This window comes from Natator depressus, chromosome 12, assembly GCF_965152275.1.
Source record: "Natator depressus isolate rNatDep1 chromosome 12, rNatDep2.hap1, whole genome shotgun sequence".
Classification (NCBI taxonomy): domain Eukaryota; kingdom Metazoa; phylum Chordata; order Testudines; family Cheloniidae; genus Natator; species Natator depressus.
The window spans coordinates 27,237,129-27,261,433 of NC_134245.1; the positions used below are offsets into that span (position 1 = coordinate 27,237,129).

At 39.2% G+C, this 24,305-nt stretch overlaps 2 long non-coding RNA genes across 2 annotated transcripts in view; one reads left to right on the forward strand and one right to left on the reverse strand.

Moving 5' to 3' along the window:
- The window catches only part of LOC141996871 (uncharacterized), a 246,885-nt gene that overhangs the window by 18,592 nt on the left and 203,988 nt on the right, over positions 1–24,305 (forward strand). The gene's annotated exons all lie outside the window — the stretch shown is intronic.
- LOC141996872 (uncharacterized) lies at positions 9,119–10,807 on the reverse strand. The gene is made up of 3 exons (XR_012641636.1): positions 10,678–10,807; positions 9,882–10,037; positions 9,119–9,197 (listed from the first exon to the last, which is right to left on the reverse strand). It is a non-coding gene; the product is annotated as an uncharacterized LOC141996872 (long non-coding RNA).

Genomic DNA, 24,305 nt, shown 5'->3' on the forward strand with positions numbered 1-24,305 from the left:
AGTTGCAGTGGGGGAGGTTTAGGTTGGCTATTAGGAAAAACTTTTTCACTAGGAGGGTGGTGAAACACTGGAATGCGTTACTAAGGGAGGTGGTGGAATCTCCTTCCTTAGAAGTTTTTAAGATCAGGCTTGACAAAGCCCTGGCTGGGATGATTTATTTGGGGATTGGTCCTGCTTTGAGCAGAGGGTTGGACTAGATGACCTCCTGAGGTCCCTTCCAGCCCTGATATTCTATGATTCTATGAAATCTCTAGGAAAACACAGCAGGCAAGCTATCAAGTTTTTGAAGTAGATTTCCCTTTGGGGAAATCAACTGCTCCACAAGATGTACTCAGAATACTTACTCTTAAAGCTGAGTATATCAAGAGTGTTATCGCCACCACCCCTTTAAAAAAATGCTGTAGTTGGACTGAAAAGTATTTTCATTTCCAATGTGACTTTTTTTAGTTAAGTAGTTTTTTTTAAAAAAAAGTAAGGCCTTACAATCCATCAGGATACACTTGACACCACTCTATTTAAATATTTCTGAACCCAAGAGAAAGACGTAGGATGTCACAGACAGAATGAACTATTGCACTCTCCTTCGTGGCTCTCCTTTTGACATATTAAATCTTTATGCACTTGTTTTATGATTCACCATTAGCAACAGCTGATTAGAATTCCATAAACTGATCAAATCAGTCCAGAGGCATTGTTCTGTACAACACTGGAAATGGAATGACAATTTTTCTCTTTCATAAACAATCTCTAATATTATCTTCTTCCTAGATTGACATCAATCTTCTTATTAACACATTCCATCCCTCATCCTTACTTGGGAAATTTTTGTTGCCTTGGGCTTGCCTCAGGCCAGTAGAGGTGAACAAAGAGTGAGGTCAGATCTTCAGCCAGGAAAATGTGAATTTATATTCCATTTTTCTAACTGGTTAAATCCTGGAAGAACCTATTAAAATTTGTAGTTATTTTTCAGGATTATAGAAACCCTATCTATAATGAGAGCAATAAATTTCTTTATATAAAAGATGTTTCTCTTTTCAAGATACTTCCCAGTTGGGGGTGATTCCTGCAAACTTAGAAGCAACTGTAGGCTTATTCCTTAACCGAAGTTTTTCTCAACATTTTCTGAGATCACTGGGGAACATATAAAACAATGAGGGCTGGACAATTGCAGCTGTGATGCCATAAATACAGATATAGCCCACAATCTTACGAACAGTCCTATAAGAAGTGGTACCTGTACAGATCCCACTGAATTTTAGTATTGTTTGATGCAGAATGGAGTTCTGAGAAGGTGCATTTTGTATGAAGTGTTTTTTACCTGCTTGCATATCTGCAGATTTCCATTCCTTCACTCACCTTCACTCCCTCCCTGCCAAATTTCATGATCCTGGGATTTTACACTGAACAATGTGTACGTTCTAAATTTGCATATTTCAATATATATGTTGATATTTATTTGAACACAGTTCTGAAAGTTAGTTTGGAAGTAGAGGTTAGAAATTAGCCAGTTTTAGAGGGGAATGGGCTAATTTTCATTCACAAATGATATATAAGTAGAAAAGTTAAATTTTTCAACAAAATAACATTTAAGGTTTATGGAAAGTTCTTGCATGTGACCATAATCTCCTGCCGTACTTCTCTTCCATGTGTGATTCCAAACCTGAAAATCATCCTCCTCTGCTCACTTTGCTATCTATCTTGTACTGAATATTACCTTACAACTCCTCACTTGGAGTCATTTGAATGTTTCTGGTTTTGTGGCCTAGACTACTTCGGATTTCAGGCCCTGTGTTCAATGTGAATTTAGCAAGCAGTTTCATATTCATGAAAAAAGAAGTTTTGGTGAACAACTCAATGCTGCTCTAATAAATGCTTATTAAGTCTGCAGACATGACCAGAATTTTGTTTATTATAGATACATTTTTTTAGTTTTTTAACTTAGCTGTATCTGTAGTATTAACTGACACTTTCTTTAACACCTTACCGCACAGCTTACCAAAATGAAATGCATGATCTAATAATGTTCATGGGCCTTGGTTGTATACTGTGTTATCATGCAATTAGCATAACAGCAGGAGATCCTGCGAGCAGAATATTTCTGAGTGACCTATTATCAAACCGATTACATTTTACATGGAAATTAAATGAATCCTGCCAGAATTTTGGGGCCAGGGAGGGAATAAAGTCTCATTATTCAATTTGCATAGCTTGAAAGACAGCATGTAGAGAAAAAAAACCCTGTGTTTGTGCAAACAAGGCGTGGTGTTCCTGTTTGAAAAAATACATTTCTTACACAAATGTATGTGTTGGCAGAAACAATGAGGAGGAGCAAACAAACCATTACTATGTATCTATGTAATATATTAGGACACTTTCCAGAGAACGAATGGCCTAAAGCTTCAACTAACCATAACATTTCCATGGGTCATTGGGGAGGAGATGTATTTTTGCACAAATGAAGTATCAAACCACCTGCTGTGTTCACAGGTACTCTTAAATTTGTGTATGTGCGTACTCATTTTAGCATAATTTAGAGAGTTGTGGATGAGGAAAAATGTGTCTCAATTAGAAATAATAATGAGGATAATTATAAATAATGATGAACAGGGATGGGGGGAGGGGGAGGGAGAATGGCAAAGCAGAATGCCATATGTTCTGCAGATTGGTACAGATTCATAGATTCCAAGGCCACAAGGCACCATTGGGATCATCTAGTGTGACTCCTATATAACACAGGCCATAGAACTTCACCCAAATAATTCTTAAAGCATTAGAAGCATTTAGAAAACATCCCATATTGATTTATAAACTGTCAGTGATGGAGAATCCACCATGAACCTTAGCAAATTGCTAATAGTAGTGAATGGTTAATTACTCACTCAGTTGAAAACATGACATACATGGATCATTCCATCTTAAGAAGAATTTACCCACCAATAAAGTGAGCTGTAGCTCACGAAAGCTTATGCTCAGATAAATTGGTTAGTCTCTAAGGTGCCACAAGTACTCCTTTTCTTTTTGCAAATACAGACTAACACGGCTGTTACTCTGAAACCAATAAAACAGGGTTGTTCATAAATGTAATTTTCAATGATTTAGCAGTGTGAAATAATATTTTGTGTTTTATATCATCCAAGAATTTGAAAGGACTTCACAACCATTAATTAATAAACCTTGTACCCTGTCAAAAATATAAAATTCCTAGGTAGGGATTATAGCAGGCCAAAACCCAGTAAATATTTTGGTGAAACTTGTTAAATGTTTTCCCATTTTTCCATTGAAATATTGATGGTTGTAAAACTGTAAAAAAAATTTCCCACACTTTTTTTCTCTTATTGTTGTAAATGAAATTTTAATGAATTTGAAATATTTCTGTAAGCTTTAATAAGGAATGTATTACCCACCTTTATTGTGGGCTATAATGGCTATTTAATAGCACACTAACACAACACAATGGTTTAAGACAGGAAGAGTACCAAATCCAGTTGAAACTGCATGCATTTAAATTTGTCCAGTCCCTGAAAGGAAACACTCTAACTCTGAGAAAAAGTATTATGGGATTATAAATGGCTATTTATTTCCTAGGCAAATAATAATATAGCTTGGCTCTGCTTAGTTATGAGATCTAGCAGGGCTAATTCACAATATGCGCTGGCTGCAGACTAAACAATAACAGGAAAAATGCTTACCAAAATGTCATAATATGAATATACTCAGGTGGGTAGGACATACATTAGTCTCAGTGTGCTTTGGCGACAGCTACCATTATAGTATTTCTTGCAATGCATATTAAGAATGGACTAAGAATTTATTTGTGTATGTTTTAAGCTGAAGGGGGATTTCTTGGGGAACACCCAAGTAAATGAAAAGTTTCAAAGCACATACCAAACTAGGTCTTTCTGAGCTTCCTATGAAGTTATTTACCAGTGGGTTTACAGGATTGCTAATGTGCAATTCCTTGGCTCAGAACAACCCTTAATGCAGACCTACTCATGGGAGGAATTTGGGGTGTGGGGACCTCCCCTGAAGTTGTGATCTCTTCTCTGATAGTTCTTGGGCACATTCTGTCAGGGGGAAGGAGGCTGCCTGCCACAAATGGCTGTTGACACTGCAGTCAGAACTCGTGTATCTCTGGCTGAGGCACAATTGGAGTCTTGCTGTTAGGATTTTCCCCAGTTGCCCCAACTTCAAGAATGCCCTTTAAAGCACACACGTCCATCACAACAGGAAGGAGTCATATGTGCGGAGAGTCTTCTCCACACAGCTAATACCAATCAAAGGATCTGTCTCCTATTAGTGGACACTCTGGGTGAAATCTTGGCCCTATTGACTTAAATAGAAAAACTCCCATTTACTTCAATGGGGCAAGGATTTCAGTGGACAGGTCAGTATGGATTAATGCTCGGACAGAGAACGATTGCTGACATGTTTGTGCTATGAATCCTCATGGAGAAGTTCAGAGAAAAGAGATGGCAACTGGGTATGGTCTCTGTAGACATGGTGAAGGCATATGATTGGATACCATGAAAACTAGTTAGGTGCCATTTGTGACCAGGAAGTGTGCTAAAAGGGTATAACAGTTTTATCCAGGATATGTATTAGGGAGTGACTACCATAGTCAACACTAAATGGAGCTCCAGTACTGAATTTACAGTTGATAGCCTGCATCAGGCAGTCAGCATTGAGTCCCTTTTGTTTCTGGTTATCATGGGTGTAATAAGTGAGAATATATGAAGGGAGCTACTTTGGAACATACTGTTTGTTGATGGCTTAGTGCTATGTATGAAAGATTGTGAGACTGTGCAAGCCAATTTTGAACAGTTGCAACATAGTTTTCAGAAGGCCTTAGAGCAGGGGTGGGCAGACTTTTTGGCCCAAGGGTCACATCTGGGTGGGGAAATTGCATGCAGGCCCATGAATGTAGGGCTGGGGCAGGGGGTTGGGGTGCAGGAGGGAGTGTGGGGTGTGGAGGGGGTGCAGGAAGGGGCTCAGGACAAGGGGTTGGGGCAGAGGAGTGGTGTGGGGTGTGCGAGGAGGCTCAGGGAAGGTGGTTGGGGTGCAGGAGGGGATGCGTAGTGCAGGAGGGGGCTCAGGGCAGGGGGTTGGGGTGCAGGAAGGGTGCGGGGTGCAGCAGGATGCTCAGTGCAGGGGGTTGGGGTGCGGGGTGAAGAAGGGGTTCAGGGTGTGGGCTCAGTCCCGGTGCTGCTTACCTGGACCAGGTCTGGGGTGGCAGCGGTGCACAGTGGGGCCAGGGAACTACCCTCATCTGTGAGTACGTGAATTTGGCATCAGAGGAATTAGAGAGACCAATTTGCATGACAGCCTGGTGTATGCTCATGAGTTTTGGAAGTGAAATATAAAAGTCACCAAATGCAAATAGGGAAGTGGTAAGGAAGAAGAATAATTTGTAGATTTATTATAGTTTGCATAAGCATGACAATGAAAGCCATATCTGTATGATTGCAAGTAGTCATCTTTGGCTACAAAATACAAGTTTGTCTTAACTCGGCACTTTTCACTCTTTGTGCCTATTGTGCTTGTGATTCCCTCAAGAACTGTGCTAAATCATTTTTACAATTTAGAATATTGGGATGTTTTTTGCTGCTGTTCTTGTGGCAATCTACAGCTATGGTACTGTGATGGGTTGCCTCCCTTTAAGGTGCCACCTGATGTGTTAAGATACCACTGAGCCCGCCTTTTCTGCCAGAATAGGCCCCTTGTCTTGCTGGACCAGGCTCTTAAGCCTCCGCTAGCACATACACAGGCAGGGCCACACCCAGCTGCAGAAAGACACAGACACTGAGATCAGCTCTGGGAAGACTCAGTTTAAGGGACTTGCTCCAGCACTCAGGTGCCCACCTCCCTTGGAGTACACACCCAAAGGTATATTGTCTTGCACTGTATAGAAAAATCTGTGCAGTGCAAGCTCATAAAAATTCACCGTCTTCCTCAATGTGAAGAGAGATATGTATATCTTCTTGCTCCCCCCTCCCTCAGGTAGAAATTGCACAAACTGGGTTTAATAATAAACAAAACAAATTTATTAACTATAAAAGGCAGACTTTAAGTGGTTAAAGGGATAGAAAACAGAACAAAGCAGATTACTAAGCAAATAAAACAAAACACACAAACTAAGCTTGATTCACTAAAGAAATTGGATACAAATTGTAATTTCTCACCCTAAAAGTTGTTTCAGACAGATTACAGATTCTTGAAAGCCAGCTGCATTGGCCTGCAGCTTGAAACTTCAGGTATTATTACTCACAGACTAGACAACCTTCCAGCCTGGGCTCAACTCTTCTCCCCTCAGTTGAGTTCTTCTTTTCAAGTGTTCCCCAGTGTCTCTTTGGGCAGGAGCTTTCGTGAGCTACAGCTCACTTCATCGGATGCATACTGTGGAAATTGCAGAATACATTATTATATACACAGACACCATGAAACAATACCTCCTCCCACCCCACTCTCCTGCTGGTAATAGCTTATCTAAAGTGATCATCAAGATGGGCCATTTCCAGCACAAATCCAGGTTTTCTCACCCTCCGCCCCCCCACAGACAAACTCACTCTCTTGCTGGTTATAGCCCATCCAAAGTGAGCACTCTCTTCACAATGTGTATGATAATCAAGGTGGGCCATTTCCTGCAGGAATCCAGGTTCTCTCACCCCCCTCCAAAAACCACACACACAAACTCTCCTTACAACGTGCATGAAAATCAAGGTGGGCCATTTCCAGCACAAATACAGGTTTTCTCACCCCCCCCACCCCCATACACACACAAACTCACTCTCCTGCTGGTAATAGCCTATCCAAAGTGACCACTCTCCTTACAATGTGCATGAAAATCAAGGTGGGCCATTTCCAGCACAAATCCAGGTTTTCTCACCCCCCCCCCCAAAACCCACACACACAAACTCACTCTCCCTATTTCCCCTTGTTTTTTCCTACCCCCCCCCCCGGCCTTCTGGTTAAACTTGGATTTATGCTGGAAGTGGCCCACCTTGATTGTCATGCACATTGTGGGGAGAGTGGTCAGTTTGGATGAGCTATTGCCAGCAGGAGAGTGAGTTTGTGTGTGTGGGGGGGGTTAAAAAACCTGGATTTGTGCTGGAAATGGCCCACCTTGATTTTCATGCACGTTGTAAGGAGAGTGGTCACTTTGGATAGGCTATTACCAGCAGGAGAGTGAGTTTGTGTGTGTATGGGGGTGGGGGGGTGAGAAAACCTGTATTTGTGCTGGAAATGGCCCACCTTGATTTTCATGCACGTTGTAAGGAGAGTTTGTGTGTGTGGTTTTTGGAGGGGGGTGAGAGAACCTGGATTCCTGCAGGAAATGGCCCACCTTGATTATCATACACATTGTGAAGAGAGTGCTCACTTTGGATGGGCTATAACCAGCAAGAGAGTGAATTTGTCTGTGGGGGGGGCAGAGGGTGAGAAAACCTGGATTTGTGCTGGAAATGGCCCATCTTGATGATCACTTTAGATAAGCTATTACCAGCAGGAGAGTGGGGTGGGAGGAGGTATTGTTTCATGGTGTCTGTGTATATAATAATGTATTCTGCAATTTCCACAGTATGCATCCGATGAAGTGAGCTGTAGCTCACGAAAGCTCATGCTCAAATAAATTGGTTAGTCTCTAAGGTGCCACAAGTACTCCTTTTCTTTTTGCGAATACAGACTAACACGGCTGTTACTCTGAAACCTGTCTTTGGGCAATGATGTCACTCTCCTGCCTTATATAGCTTTTGTGTATGATGGGAACCCTTTGTTTTCCAGTGGAAAAATACTGGCATTCCAAGGGGATGGGGTTGGAGGGTCAAGAAGCAGGTGACTCAGACCCATGTCTCTGCAGGGTTGTAGCAGCCATTACTCACAGGCTGTCTGGAGCATCCACAGGAAGACTAAACTCTTTCACAGTCCATTGTCTTTTCTAATGGGCCATTAGCCCTGTTTGGCTTTTCATTGTTGTACCTGAAGGGCTAGTTGTGGGGGTCACCCAAAGTAGCACATTTGAAATACAGATACATGGTCAATATTCCTAACTTCAGATACAGAAATGATACAGGCATACAAATTGGATGATCACATTCAGTAAACGATAACCTTTCCAATGATATCTTATATGAGCTGTCTTGCATAAAGTATATCTCAGTTATGCCATATCTGTATCATAAGCATATTTCCATAAAGAATATGGAGTGTAAGGTCACAGGTACCCTCTGCACTAAACTTTACAAAGTCTTTCTTACATTAAGAAAATCTTGTTTTCCACTGTGTTACAGCAATACATATATTTTGTCCATTTCCCAAATGGAAAGTGGAAAAGACTGTGGTTACATTATAAGATGGTACAACTAGTTTCCACCATTACCTACGTCTTAGTATAAATCTTAATAAATCAATAATCATTTTCAAACGGTGTAATGTGTCATCTTTGCCTTAAACTGCATCTGCATTAAACTTTTAATAAAGTCTTCCATATGTGGCTAAAAAAATGTTTGACATTTCAAACTCTTTGTGTGACCTATATTCTTGCAACCCACATCATTGTGTGGTTCAGAGAAACAAAAAAGATGTGTGACTGATTAATAATGCAGTTAATCACCAAACACTTTGGGCTAGATCCTTCTCTCAGTTACATTGACATAAATCTGTATTAACTCCACACATGTCAGTGGAGCTGCTCTGGAGTTTCACTGATGCAACTGTGAACAGAATTTGGACTCACTTTTGTAAAACTGCAAGCAAAACACTGCACATCAGTGAGGTTAGAGAATGTAAAGGAATGTGAAAACAATGTTTCACATACTCAGTGGTTCTGATTCTCCTTTAATTTATGTTGGCTTCACACCAGGATAAGTCTATTGACTTCAGTGTGATTATTCATTACTTTCTTTTAATCAGTATATCTCAAAGTAAATTTATGAGGTGGTATTATTATTACATTAGGACAACTTTTTGTTTCTGATTATTTCAGTATGACTGTAAACATATGTTCTTGGAGACCATCCGGTATTGTAAAGAACAATCAAATATGCCCTGTGGATGAGATCAGGATGGCCACTGCAGTCTTCTACCAGCAGGAGTTGCCACCAGAATCTTCTAATTGCTACAAGTTTTCCCCTTTCTTCTTGGCTTTTTCCGAATAAATAGAATGCTTCTGTGACTGCCAAGCCAGTTATATTGGTTTCAGATCTCTGCATGTGAACAAAGATAGTGTTCATTAGGCATAACTTCAGTGAAAACGCTGGGGCCTAAGTTCATTGTTTACAGTACAAAACATTTTTTTGAGGGAGAGTGCCATTTCTGAAATGGTACATCAATTGTTGTGGGTCAGGGTAAGGGCAGCAGGGAGAGACTTATTGCGCTCATTCCTTTTTCATGTTAATGCTGCAGAATCAGGACATTGTGTGAGGGACAAAGAATACAAAAAAACCAACAACAAATAACAATAACAATAATAAATTATAGACAGTGCATAGTGAATAACACGGTACTACGGTATATGCAACTAAAGGATCAGCTCTGAACCCCACTGAAGTTAATAGAAATCTTTCCATTGACTATTAAGGATTTTAGATTAGCTCTGGTATTGGTTTATTCAGACTGAGCAAACAAATTCCCAGTAACAATATGTAGTAAAATCAGTAGTCCAACAGTCATCAGTATAATATTCATGAGTTCTTAGGAAGGAGCCTTTGACAAAGCTGAGAGAGATGGTTCTTTATTAGAATTAAGTCTGGGACCATCTGTCAGACTAGGTGGAGCTGACTCCCAAGCATGGCTCTTTTAAAGAGAGATCCTCACATCTCACCTTTACAAATAAACATGAACATACATAAGACACAACAGTATACGTACAAATAAATAAAATAACTCACTAAGAATTTTCTATTAGTCTCTGAGGTGGCCTCAGTCTTGTGGATCTGGGTGTCATCCATTCTCTGTATAGTGATTCTCAGTTCCACACATTCTCATTCGGGCAGCCTATTCTGTGGATTCCTCCAGTCAAAAACTGGACAATCTGATATCTGCACCTAAATATTATAATTTAAAACAAAGCAAAAATGTCCAACTTGTAACCCCACTCCCTGGAATGAAATTTCTGGCAGCTTTGTCCCCTCCCAAAGGGAGCTCATATGCTGTATTCTGAGCATCTGACATCCCCAATTCCTCGTTACAACACCCAATAGTTCTCTTTTGCAATCTACATCTTATCTGGAAGGAATATCTGGAACAAATTTCCATTGTTTTTAATTTGCTCTTGATACCAATGCAATGTTTACATTTACATTATTGTAGAAAAAAAACCTCTTACCCTTGTTCTGTTTTATCATCTTAGCTTTAAAGGATAACATTGTAGTATTATATCCCAGGCTTATGTTCATTGGCCTCTTGAATCAACCATTTGAATGTTGCTTAGAATAGATACTTAGATCAAATGTAATTGGGCCATAAATCTGACTTTCACCTCTTCTAGATCCACTTTTGGACAGGAATTTGAGAAAACCATGGTTATTTCTGTATTGGGAAGACCTAAAGAATTTCACCACATGAAAGGAAGACCAAAAGCTAGTAAAACAAAGAGTGGCCATATGACACAAAGGAGCAACCCAAGAATAACACAACAAAGGACAGCAAGGCCTTTCCATTTCAAAGGTATGAGTTGTAGCCTACCTGATTATCCTTGTTCACTTTTCTTTAGACATGTTTTTGTTTTGTAACAAAAACATCAATGTTTTCTTTAATTAGAAACACTCTGTTTTCATTTGATGCAAAAGCTGCCAAGTGGTGAGATACTAATTCTATAAAGCTGTGGTTCTCAGCCTTCAGGTTATCACCCCAAAGTGGGTTGTGAAGTTGTTTTCCGGGTGTCATCAAAGTTCCTATGGAAACCATTCAAAAATTGTATTTTAGTCCTTTAGTTGTGAAGAAAATAGATTCAGTAATTAGGCTGACTGACTATATAACATTTGGAAGGAATAGGCAATTCATTAAACTTTCAGTAACAGTATATATATTATACTTTAAAATATATATTTTAATAGCATAATAATGTGCTAATTTCAATGTAAATACTATGATGATCACTTTAGAAAAGCCTTTGGATAACAGATACTTCACCCTACATGGTACTGAAGCTTTAAAAATGAACAAATTATTATTCATTATGGCATTTTGGCTCAATTTTGTTGGCTAAAACAGCACAAGAGAATCTGGGATAGAGCAAAAATTAATTTGGTATATGGGGTCACTGGAGGAAAAGTAGGTGGGAGGGTTGGGTTGCGGGAGAAGCTGAATACACTTGATCTACAGCTGTGATCATCTGCTCATAAGAGGTTATGTGAAATAAGCTAATGCCTCACAAATAGGAGTGGCAATATTGTATGTATGTTTTTTGTTTGGTTGTTTGTTTTTTCACATTGTTGCAATGAGATATCTTTGGTTCCCAGCCATTGTCAACAGAATTTTAATTTATCAGTTGTGTGATTTCTGGAGTGCTTGTATATGTAAACCGAGTCTGAATGAGCTCTCCCCTGTGGTGAACTGTGGAAAAGGACTAGTGGTGAACTGTGGAAAAGGATTCAGGAGCTGATCTCGTTTGCATGGGTACACCCACTTTGGCTAGGTGCTCAGCATGATGGGATTGCTTGCCAAATGGTCCCTTTTGGCTGGTGTGGAATCCCCAGTCTCTTTGTTATTGGGGTAGGAGTAATAAAGGGTTGTTATCCTTGGGTGAATCAAGGGCTACAGAACTCTACTTGGCATACCCCGATGGAGGGACTCCATCCTGAACTAAACTGCACTTGTTAGGCAGGGGACATGGGTTCCAAAGCCCAGTGAATTGAGAAAGGGTGGGGACAGGTACTTGTACCTGATGGTGTGGGCCCATTTGACCCTTCCTCTCTCCACAGTATAATAAAAGAGCTAATTTAGACTCAGTTGAGAGTCTTGTTACACTCTGAAGAGCTGAAATCACTGCTACCTAGGTCTAAGTATTAGACCTACTTTTGGACAGTGTCTCTATTGCAAGAGACTGCCCAGTGGGCACCAGCAGTGAGGCTCCCCCGCTAACAGCTGAAATCAGTGAGAGCTGTGTGGAGTCCTGAAGACATCTTGGCGAGTGGCCAGCCAGGTGGCTGGTGGAGAGGTGTGGCAAGCGGCCAGCAGTGTCAGCAACTATGAGTTGTTGGCCAAGGACAGCAACTATGATTGGGGTGCAGAGAAGGGTCGGGCACATTAAAGGGACTTTTGGGTTGCTGGACTTAAGAACCTGAGGGGTTTTTTCATGGTCTGTGTTTATATAAATCTCCTCACTGTATTTTCCACTTTATGCATCCGATGAAGTGAGCTGTAGCTCACGAAAGCTTATGCTCAAATAAATTGGTTAGTCTCTAAGGTGCCACAAGTACTCCTTTTCTTTTTGAGGGGAAAAGGACACTGCCCAACTTACTTGGGGGTGGGTCTTCTGATCATGGTTTATGTTTATAAACCCTAGTTGTGGTGTTTCCCCAAATTAATGCCGTATTATTTCCCTCCTTTTATTAAAAGTTTTTACTACACTCAGACTCTGTGCTTGCGAGAGGAGAAGCATTGTCTCTTAGAGGCTCCCAGAGGGTGGTGTGTAATTGTCCCAGGTCACTGAGAGGGGGCTCGAGCTGATTTTGTGTTGTATTGTTGGAACCGAACCCCTAGATACTGAACCCAGCCCTTGTTGCTGCCAACTGTGACTGGTAGAAGGGTTATATATACATGAACATTTTGTCATCAAATTTTGAAAGTAGTCTTTGAAAGCGTGACTGCAAGATTTATAAACTCCACTCAGATTTACACCTGTAAACATATAAGTGTGTATGCTAACAGACATTTAGGCATAAAGGTTACCTATAAGCATGTCTAAGTGTCTACTTGCATGTGATATTTCCACTCCATGTGGAAAGGTGGGTTTCTTCTCTGCATGCAAACAGGTGCAGACCTGTTTTGCAAGTGATATTTTGGCAGTTATATAGACTGTATTTACTATGCATTAATTTGTATACACTTGGTTAGCTGGATGGTCTCACGTTTCAGAACACTTGATTTTGGTCTCAACAAAAGCTGAGCACCAAGTACTCCCTCTCAAATCAATACAAGTTGTAGGGTCTCAGTATTCCTTTAGGTCAGGCTCTTTGAGTGACACAAAACAATTAGGATGATTTTCAAAATCCAGAAAATGACACACTTCTTGGGCACATGACTCCAGTATATTTTAGCTATCAGTCTATTTTGTTAGTGTCTTGCAGCCTTTACTTTCTTATCTTCCATTGTGATATGATTAGACAATGTACACACAGCCAGCTGATCACAGGACGACCAGTTCCACCATTGTGATATCCTAAGAAAACCATCAGGGTAAATTCAAGGACCCAAGAGGGAAACCTTTTTAAACAACAATAATTATAATTTCAGAGTACTCACAACATTTTTACTAGCATATATTAAGTATTTTTCATAAAGAATGAACTGTAAAAGTGACACACAAGCATCGGCCAGCTTAAAAAAGGCAGCTTTGATTAATGAACATTGCTAATTAAAGTACAGCACTATTCAGAAGAGCAGGGGAAGGGGAATAAAGTACTGTGTAACTTAATCTTTTAGCTCAAAACCCTGGTCTGTGGCATTTCGTCAAGTAGCTGTGGTGGGGTGGGGACAAAGCACTAAAGAATGTTATAAATTACTTGAATACTGTAATTAAGTTAATATATTCAAAAACTGCAAAAGACATATTCAGGACACAATACAGGAAATGGCTACAATCTTATTAAATATCACTTGTCTGAGGTTTTTATTACTATATGTTCATCTATGTAGAAAGTATTGACCTAGAACTATGAATGTAAAATGTTGTGTGTGCAAGTGCCACACACACATAATTATTTACTCCTGGGGGAATTCTGCACCACTGCACAATGGAGAATTTTGCAGAAATGGACTGCAGTGCTACTGGCCAATACAAGGGGCTGCTAGACCCAGCAGAGCCCCGTTTGCACATAGAAGACACTGCTGTGGGGAAGGGGAGAGAGCTATAGGATTCCCGGCAGCTGCAGTTCCAGCATGCTGTGATGGAAGGAGAGGGTGGCACCAGGAAACTGTGCAATCCTGGGACTGAGCATCAGGCTGTTTCTCCCTCTGGATTCCTGGGCTCTGAGAGGTAGGGGGGTGGGTATCAGGGCTGGGGTGCCTCCACTGGGCTGGGGTGCCTCCACTGACTTCCTATAAGGCCCTGTATATATGAAAGAGCTGCACCAGTTTAACTTAAATCAGAACAACCCCCCTATGTGAACACATTTATTTAGGTTTTAAGAATGGCTTATTTTTGTTTAGTCAAGCGAAACCGATTGACTTCTTGTTCTGAAATATTTCATTTCAAAATTTATCTAGATTTAAAAAATATATAATAGTGAAAACAAAATGAAATCATGTGTTTTGTTTTTGGTCAAACAAAATGTTTTTGTTCTACCTGAACCAAAACATTTCCATTTCATGTCAGCTCCAACCAAATTTTGGGGAGGGATTTTTTAGTTCAGCAACCAAACTAGAAAATCAGTTGTTTGTTTGAGCTCTAGTTATGGGTTGTTTCACTGAAAAGACCATTTCTGGAATCTGTATGGTCACATTTCTGGAATGTGATCAGCAGGAGCAGTTAAGTTACTACCCCACAGCTGGACTAGAAGAGTCCACTTTTGGAGCCTAGAGGCAGTAGACACTCCAAACAACCTGTGTTCTTTAAAGTATGGGTAGGGTTCAGTTTTCTCAAGTCTTCTGAGTTGAGGTCAGCATTAAAATCCCAATGTCTCCTGCTGTGCTCACCCCTGCTGAGTAGTTAATGAAAAATTAGTTAAGTGTTAGCAAAGGCTACATGTGGCCAGCTACACTAGTCTGCTTTCTGAAGGTCGGACTGAGAAAAAATAATTTGCACATACGTTTTTTCCTTTCCTTTGCTGTATCCCGTTAGCAACGCATTTTGTTTACAAGAAGTCTCCGTCTCTTCATCTTGCACTTTACATATTCTTATTCTTCAGCCCAATAGTATGTAGCAGTTTGACTAGTCCTTGTATTCTCCGTTGAGAGTTGTCAGACACAACAGATGAGAACTGAAGTTCAACTGCTGGCAAGTTTTGTTTTTTTTCCTTTTAACATTGCAAATCCTAAACAACAATTGCTTTGTTTGTGAGCAAGGGATACTTTGAAATGAAACAGAAGAAAAACCTGAAAAAGAACCCTTGTGAATGCTGAAAAAAAAGGAGAAGGCCAGAAAAAAAAAGTCTGTGTTTCTTTTTCTTTCTCTCCCTTCACCAAATTCCCATATGATTTAATTCTAAAATGCTTTATGTTGTATGTCATTTGGGTTTGTGTAAATGTTGTTGGCAAGGCTTCTGCTGACTTAGTTCTAGAAATTTTAACCTCTCATTAGCCTTTAACTACCAAGCCAGGAAAACAAAGAGCAGTCATTACTTATTCACAGGGTTTGGCTGTGCCACATCAAACATGAAGCAATTTCCAGCTCTTGATTCAACTGTGTCATGTTGTCATGAGGGACGACAATGGGTTAAATCTCCCCCAAAGCCTTTCTCAAACACATAAGAACTAAACAAGAAGCAGACTTTAAATGCTTTAAGTATGGGTTGTAGTTAACTATAAACAGCTGTTGCAAGGTAACAGCCTTTCCATTGGTAAAGTGAGTCCACTTCCCCTCCACCGCCCCAAAATGAAACCATTCTGAAAGCAGCATTCAGAGAGGGGCTGGTTCTTGTCTGGTAATAATCAGAATTAAGAGGTCGGGGGTGGGGAGTGAATTGTTGGATCTCTCAGCTCAAGCTGACATTTATATAGCAATTCCTATTTCTGCTACTGAGAGCCAAAACATACAAATGCATCTTATCTGGACTACTAAGAAAGAGAACAAATTTACCTTCCATTCTCCCTTGTCTGCTACCACTGCTTTGTATTAAAGTTTATTTTGAATAATGAGGAAAGAGTGATATTAACTAAGCTCCATCTCTCTTTCCCAGTCAGGGAACATCACATTTGAATTAAATCCAAACAATACCTGGTGGTAAAATACTTCTGCAGAGCTACTGCTTATTTGAGAAAATCAAATGGTAAAATGTTAGAATTTCCTTTTGTTGTGCTGAATTTTTAAACCCCCGTGAAATTTTAGATGAAATGTCATTTTGAAAAGAAACCTGAAAGCCAGTTGGTTCTGATCCAAATCAGATGTGAGAAGGTTATCAAAATGAAACATTGAAGTTGGGCATTTGTGGCAGACAGTATTTTGTTAAATGGTTTAAAATATTAATGATTTTCAAAAAGGAAAGAGAAATAATTCCTTGTAATTCATGTTAAAAAAATGTGGAAAATCAGGCTGTTAATATTAGATATTTATAGCGCGACTCACATGATCTCGACTACGGTACATGTGGCAAACAGAGAAACAAAGAAACAGATGTGCAAACTTCCTACTGGTAAAAATCTCAGCAACTTTGTTAACAGGAGGGGACTGGTTCTTTGTTTCTCAGCTAGAAAATACTAGGCAACAACTTTGTAGTGAGATGTGGAATGGTCCCACAAAAAGGTGCCTTGCCATCTACTGAAGCTTTCTTAATGCACTGAGCTGGTTTAACCAGTAAAGCAATCTTCATAAAGTTGGTGGGGGGAGAAGGGAGTGAAAAGAAAATCTGCGGCAAGGTTACAGCAATGTGGATGGGAACCTATATGAAGATCTCCTAGATGTGGGCCTTGCTATCTCTATGGCATCATCATCACTTATGCCTACGGTGACCAGATGTCCCATTTTTAGAGGGACAGCCCCTTTTGGGGGGACTTTTTCTTATATAGGCACCTATTACCTCCCACGCCCTGTCTCATTTTTTTCACAGTTGCTATCTGGTCACCCTCCTTATGCTCTCTGAGGCATCTCTACAGCTGGGGAAAGGGATATGCCCCTTAGTGGAAAAACCCAGCAAAAACATTTATGAATCCTGGGGCTTGGCTAATTGTTCGGCAGCTGCCTCCCTGCTGGGGGAAACTCCCTGGTATTATCTAAATGAGGTAGATGACAGGCTTCCAGTGGCAGCAATGGCTAGAACAGGTCCTGGCAGCACAATGGCAACTGAGCTATGATGGCTGGTGGAGGGCAAGTGGGTCTAGAGGGTCTAAAGCTGATGCACATGCCCAGGGCCTCTGTGCAGCCTGAACTGCTTTTTTGTTTATCCAGCATCTATGACATTTGGGGGTAGAGCTGCTGCCCATTGTGTAGGGCAAAGAAAATGCCTTGCTCCTCCCACACCACATGATGATCCTCAGAGTTTCTCTGTGTACTCCACATGTGATCCAGGCCTACACTGCCACAAGCAGGTAGTTGTTCCTTTCATTTGCCTACTGAAAGACTAAGAATGATAGATGGTTAAACTAAGGACTTCATGCTCCCCTTGCTTCCTTGTTGAAACAAAACCCTGCACCTACAGTTACAATGAGTGGAAGCAAGTATTTCCTATGCAGTATGTTCCTCCCACCCCGCTGGAAACTCCTCCGCAAGGCCTCTGCAGGGCAGATGTGGAAGGGCCACCCAAACTATACCGGGTAAGTCACTGCATACAGACTCATTTTAGTGTCATTAGCCATACGTGAATAATGTAGCCACTGAAGCCCATAAACTGGATAAAACTCTTATGCCACTCTATTGAGTATTCCCTGGCATAATATGAAAAAGACACCATGGTCTTCCCTCATATTCATCAGCTGACTTGTAAGCAAACCACTTACTGCATTAACATAAACTTAGTTGAAATTAGATCTAACATAATTGTTTCCAAACATTATTTCTTTTTCATCTTGAGGTGGTTTTTGTGCAGTCTTAAGAATGTGCAATGCAATTTTAAATGGATTAAATTTGGAAGCAAAGGAAAACAAAAGCCACAGTATACTCTACTCAAGTATTACTCCTTGTAATAACTGAAAGGAAATAATGAAGAATATGAAAAGTTTTAAATAGCATGAATTTTTGAATATATCAACACAAGGTTTTCACTTGTTTATGTTGTTATCATAGATTGAGGCTGAATTGTCTTCAATGGCTGCCCAAATCACAATGATTTCAATAGCTATATGGCCAGTAAGTCCACCAATAGACACAAATACTGTAAAACAAAAAATTCTTAAGCTACATTGTATGGAAGCTTGTATTTTTAGAACTAAACCTCAAGAACTCATCTGATCTTTAGAGGTTATTCGAATATGCAGTAGCTTAAAAAGTATTTAAAATAAAAGCCAAACTGATTTACACCCTGGTGATAAAAGTGAGAACAATTTTCTTATTGATTTTAAGCCATGTCCTGAACTGCTGTTAGTGATTCACATCACAGCTCTGCAATCATTAATCATTTAATCATCACAAAACAAAGAGCCCTTTTCATGGAAAACAGTTTCACATGCACACATGCAATATCATTCATTTTTACAGCAAAGAGGCGGTATATTGTTCACTTTCACTAAGATATATACAAGTCACACACACCTATTCAGGTCTGACTTTTAGGTTCACTTACAAGAAAACAAACATCGATTGTATTGATATATTCACATGGAAAGCCATGGAACTGTACCAGTTTACACCAGAGGAGCACTTGGCCTGGAGTTTACAGGCTGTTTTCCAAGCACATGTACCGAGTTACCAGGTATTGCATAATTTGTAGCATAAACAATTTCTCATCAAATAGGACAATTATTTTAGCAGATCATGTGCTGTTTCTGGCTTGCTTGGCCAGGATTACAGCTCCTGCACCATATCAAATCCCTGGGTATCCTGAATCTTTCAAAACTGCTGGGTTTTTCTATACAGCAGCTCAGTAGGGCCCTTACTACTACTCTTTCTGAAATAGTGTCATGTGACAAACTAGCACATCTTGTCAGATCAATCCTGCTGCAATAAATGATTTAATTTCTAATGGAAAATTTTTGTTAATAAAATTTGGTATACTGCACACTAATACTTTTGGTTCCAGATTATCGTATCCTATATGGGACACAAAGATTTCTATTGAAATGTTTATGATTTCATATACGTGTTAGACAAAAAAATTACAGATGTAGTAATGATTGTTTATATGCAAAATACAGAAAATGAAAAAAACTTTATTCCATCATTGAAATATTAGATTTCAAAGCCACGGGGGGGGGGTTTGCAAAATTTCACTGGAAGTCTGGTGAACAAAGATTCAAAACTCAGAGGAAAGGAAGGCCACTTAAACTCTCTTTAGTTATGAGACAGAGGGCCTGATTCTCAGCTGGTCTAAATCAGTAGCTCTGAATCAGGTCCTGAATGTTTGAGAAATGTTTCTTTACTTTCTTTTTGGTCATATAACTTACAGATGTAAGGCTGGTTGGCTCATCTAGTACATTTCCCTGTAGTTACGGAGTGGTTTCCTATGATACGCTTTTCTAGTGTTTGGTCTAACTTATATTAACTGTGCCAAACAAAGGGGCTTCCTTCATCAGGGGGACTGTATCTTAGCCTGATGCAGCGGGTACACACACAGTTCATTTTACTTGTAGAATAAGTCTACACTGAAAAAAGAAAGGGGGTATTTCCTTAATTCAGGTTAGCTAACTTTCATTAGCAAACTGAGATTTAAATAGCAGTGAAGACAATTCCGCTTTTAACTCAAAGTAGTGGAGTGAGTTCAACCCATAGCTACCCTATGGGCTTGAATGTGAGCTGTGAATTCTGGTTAAAGTTCCAGCTGACATGTCATTACATTATTTTAACCTGAGTTACGAATACCTTTTTTTTCTGTAGTGTATATGCCCTTAGAGAGATTCCTGGTCCCAGAATATATACAGTGGAGACTATTAATAATAATTCTTCAATAATATTTCTAGAATCAGAATGAAGTAGTATGAGCACATCTACAAACCTCTCACTGTGAGAAAGTTCTTCCTGATATTCACTTTAAGTCTTCCTTAATGTTGTCTCATATTTCCTAGTTATATCCCCCATGCTCATCTCCCACAATAAAGCATTCCTCTACATCCTTGTGTTTATACCATATCTGTAGGCTAGTATCTTTCCTTTAGTCACTGCTTAACCAAAAGTACATATGTAGCCATTCCCGTCTTCCTTAAATGTCACTTCCTTCTGCTCTGATAACATACTGCTCTTGCTGGAGTTAGGCTGCCATTTCTCCTTTTCTAGACTGTATCCTTCACTACAGTCTATTAGTGCTCAGTTTTGTATGTGTAGGGATGTTTATGGATCTTGAGGGGACTTCTCAAGATATCTGAAAGCAGAAAACTTTTAGGCTGGAGGACAGACCTTGCTGAAAGGCTTCTTCTATCTGTCTCTCTCGCTTAAGTACCAATGGAACTTGTGAACCTAAATCTCATTGACACCCCCGCCCCCTTTACATATGTACTCTTTTCCTACATTTTTTCAATACAAACTTTCAAAATCCAAGTATGTTGTACATTTCCTTCAATTATAGCTGTTCTCAGATACAAGTCATTACAGCCACCTCTGTCTGGAATCTTTCAGCTATATTAATATGCATAATAGAAGAACAAAAAGCTAGAGATAATAAGCTGAAGAGAAGTGAAAGAGAGAGCTGTTCTTCACGTAGGTCATCTTCCTACCTCTTGGGAGGTTAGTTGTTTGTAAGCCCCAGTTGCCATAGTGACAACACTGACTTCCAAGGACTTTGTTAGTAACAAAATAATTCAAGAATATATTTGAAGCAATTCCGATGCCATATTCAGAATTCTTCAAGCTCATGTTAACACTCTTTAGTCTTAGTGATTTTAGGCAGCCATCTTCCCGTGAACCATTATTTACATGAAGACAGTTGAAAGACAAAATTTCTGATCCCACATCTGCTTTTCACACTCATGCACATACATTGTGTTTCTGTATCATCTGTGTGTGTGTGTGAGAGAGAGAGAGAGAAAGAGATAGAGATGTTTGTATCTATATATAATTAGTATGTGTTAGAATCAACACACAATATTCCAAATAGCCTTTTGTGAACAAATTGTGCAACTGTGTGAGTGTACATTCAAATAACGTACTGTTAGAAGATAGTGAAGACAGAAATAAGACGAAAAGATTACTTAAGACTTTGGAAAAAGTCTTTATTATTTGTAGGTGGAGAGTGGAAAGTTTTTTAACAAGTGGAAACTATTTCCATAACATAAAATCATAAGAGTATCAGCCATACTGTAAGTACCTGGCAGCAGAGTAATCCTGTAAGTTAAACAAAATATTCAAATGTATTTGATAGCTACACAGCTCAACAAATTGTTGCTACATGTGTTCATAATTTATTTACTTTATTTTACATACTTGGCAAACTTTATATGGATGTTGCACCATTGGTTATGTCTGGAGTTCTGTCTGCACATAGAGAGGATAAGAATTTTGGCAGTTAAAGTAGACCTAAGAAGCCACTGTTGTCTTTTAACAACCATTGAAGCCAGCTAGTTGAATTCTATCTCCAAAATAGCTGTTGCAGAGACTGGCTAAAGATACTGAGGAAGACTACGCTACACTCTGTACAAACTGCATCCCCAAAAGAGCATATTTGTGGGCACACCCTTAACATATAAAGTAAAGACCTTTTGTTAAGGCATTTGCAGCAGTTATCTGTTAAAAAGATAAATAAGCTTCCTGAAGAGTTGTAGGAATTCAATGGGATTTTTGTACTTGGTTGTTCCAAAACTCAATCCCATGGAGGTTTTATGCACATTATTTTCTTTCCTCATGTCTTGTTCCAGGCCATTTTAAGTTAAATGTTTGACCGTATTTCTGTGTAATAAGGAGTTAATATATATTTGAGATAGATAAGATGTTCCTTGTTAGAATCATAGAAATGTAGGACTGGAAAGGTCCTTGATAGGTCCAGTTCCTTGGGCCCACTCAACAAGAAATCTCACAGTGGATCCTTCCAAAGGAAGCATGCTTCTAACTTGCTCCTTATTTTGAGGAATATAGTTCGTTTTAGTCTGAGCTAATGATGTTCCACACAAATTTATCATCTCTTTTTTATTATTTAAAATCAAGTATATCAGAAATAAGAGACATGAAAGTGAGGTGGTACAAAATACTGGGGGATTCATTCCTTCAAAATTTCATACATGAATCATTTTGTGTGGCTGTCAGTTTTGGTCGCACATTGATTGACTATAGGGTCTGGCCGGTTGAAAGGTATGTTTTTGGAGAACAAATCTCAAATGTCCTTATTCCTTCTCTGATGTATTTGTTTGAAGGTGAAAATACTTCCATATTTTATGTCCTCGGTAATTCAACTTTATTTAGGATTTATGGGAAATTTTAAACATAATATATTTTAATAAGGCTTTTGTGTGTGTTTATTTCCTTGTCCTTCTCCTTTAGACAATACAAAACATACAGTGAACGTTGGCATATACCACAACACAAACCAGAACAGATACATCCCAAAATTTCTAGGACTTTGTTTCCAAAATGCCTGACCATTGAATATTAGTGGCTTTGAATGTCATTTTCACTTTATTTTGCCCAGTTCTGAAGAAGAGCTCTATGTAAGCTCAAAAGGTTTTCTCTTTCACCAATAGAAGTTACTTCAATAAAAGATATTCCCTCACCCACCTGGTCACTTTGACTGTAGACATATGTGCTGGGAATTCTGTCAATAGAATTGTTTATGATGATTACTAGTCGTATTTGCTTTAGGGGTGGAGTTTGTCATCCTATAATTGCTGATGTGAATCTGTATGTATTCTGACCTTCCTTGCCCTCAGACTGCTCCACAACTCTTTGGCTGTTTGGCAAGATTTCATGTGGGCATCTGCAACAAGTAACCTATACTAAATAAATTGGCTCTTTGCTGAGACAACATAGACAGCCTTCCTCAGCTTCTCTGGCCCAGAAGACCATGGATATTTTGTGCTGCATTGGCCCCAAATTTCTGATGTTTTGGATGTAATATAATGCTTAATGTTTCAAGGCTAAGATTAAACATAATAAAAAGTGGGATGAGTTGCTATTTTATCAAGATTTATTTAGGCCAGTAGGTACCATGTGACTCCATGAACATATTATTAATATTATTAATAGTCACAAAAAAGACTGTGTGAAACTATTTTTTTTTCATGCTACAGTCACCAAACATCTTTTTGTGTTTGTTGAGGTTTCTGCAAAATTTACAACAGGACTTTTAAATTATTACCAGCTGAAATAACAAAGCTATTTCTGCTGTGCTGGATGAAATGCAAAGTAAAGGAAATGGGGGAGACAAAAGAGAACTTTTTGAGAAGATTTTTATCAAACCAGTAAATGTCTGAAATATTTTACTCAGTTGACTTCTTAGCATTTAATACTTGTTGGAAAGAAAAGCTTCATTGGCTGTTTCGTGGAAAAATATCTAGGGCTTATTTAAAGTTGGGGCAATGTTTTTCATTTCATACAATGTATATTATGTAGACAGAAGTCTCCAGTGTGCTTTTTCTATTTACAATGTATCATAAAATTATACTTTCTTTTTTTACTCTCACGTGAGCCCCCAGAGGTTTTTTTTTTTTCCTGTCCACTGGAAGCTTTGTATAATGCACTATTGATAGTGTATTATTTTGATACTTCAGAGAACTGACTCATCTGAATGACATGATCTTGAAGTCCTTTATATGAGGAATTATGCACTATTTCTAAAGATGCAAACCTTGCACATTTTGCACCAGACTACGTTAAAATCTTCATGCCAGTTCCTAAGAATTGCTGTTATAAAACCAATGAAAACTTAAGAGTCTGTTCCTTAGCATATTGGCAATGATATTGCCAGAATACTGGGCCAGAGGTTCTCAGCTGGTGTAAATTGGTGTAGCTCTGTGGGCTTCAAAGAAACTATTCTGATTTATGCCAATTGAGGAGCTGGCCCTGGATTTTTAGGGAATTTCTATATTTGCCTGAATGATTTAAGTCTCAAAAACTCAGGAAGTCATTGTCATATCTCTGCAGTGACTCACAAACCACAAATTTTAGTTGTGCTTTCTTCCTGAAGCTATTCAAGAACTACATGTTCACTTTTTAAACACAATGGGAGTAGAGGAGCAACATTCAAAAGGAGAATGGCCATGCTAGTGCTTCCAATGTTGGTAAATTTACAGTAGCAAAGAAAGAAGCACATGATAAAATGTGATATTTGGTAACTAACAATGCATATTTCTATGTTTTTTTAATTGTCTCTTCATTAAAATAAAAAACTACCATTTTCCTCCAAAAGAGAGATCTACATCCA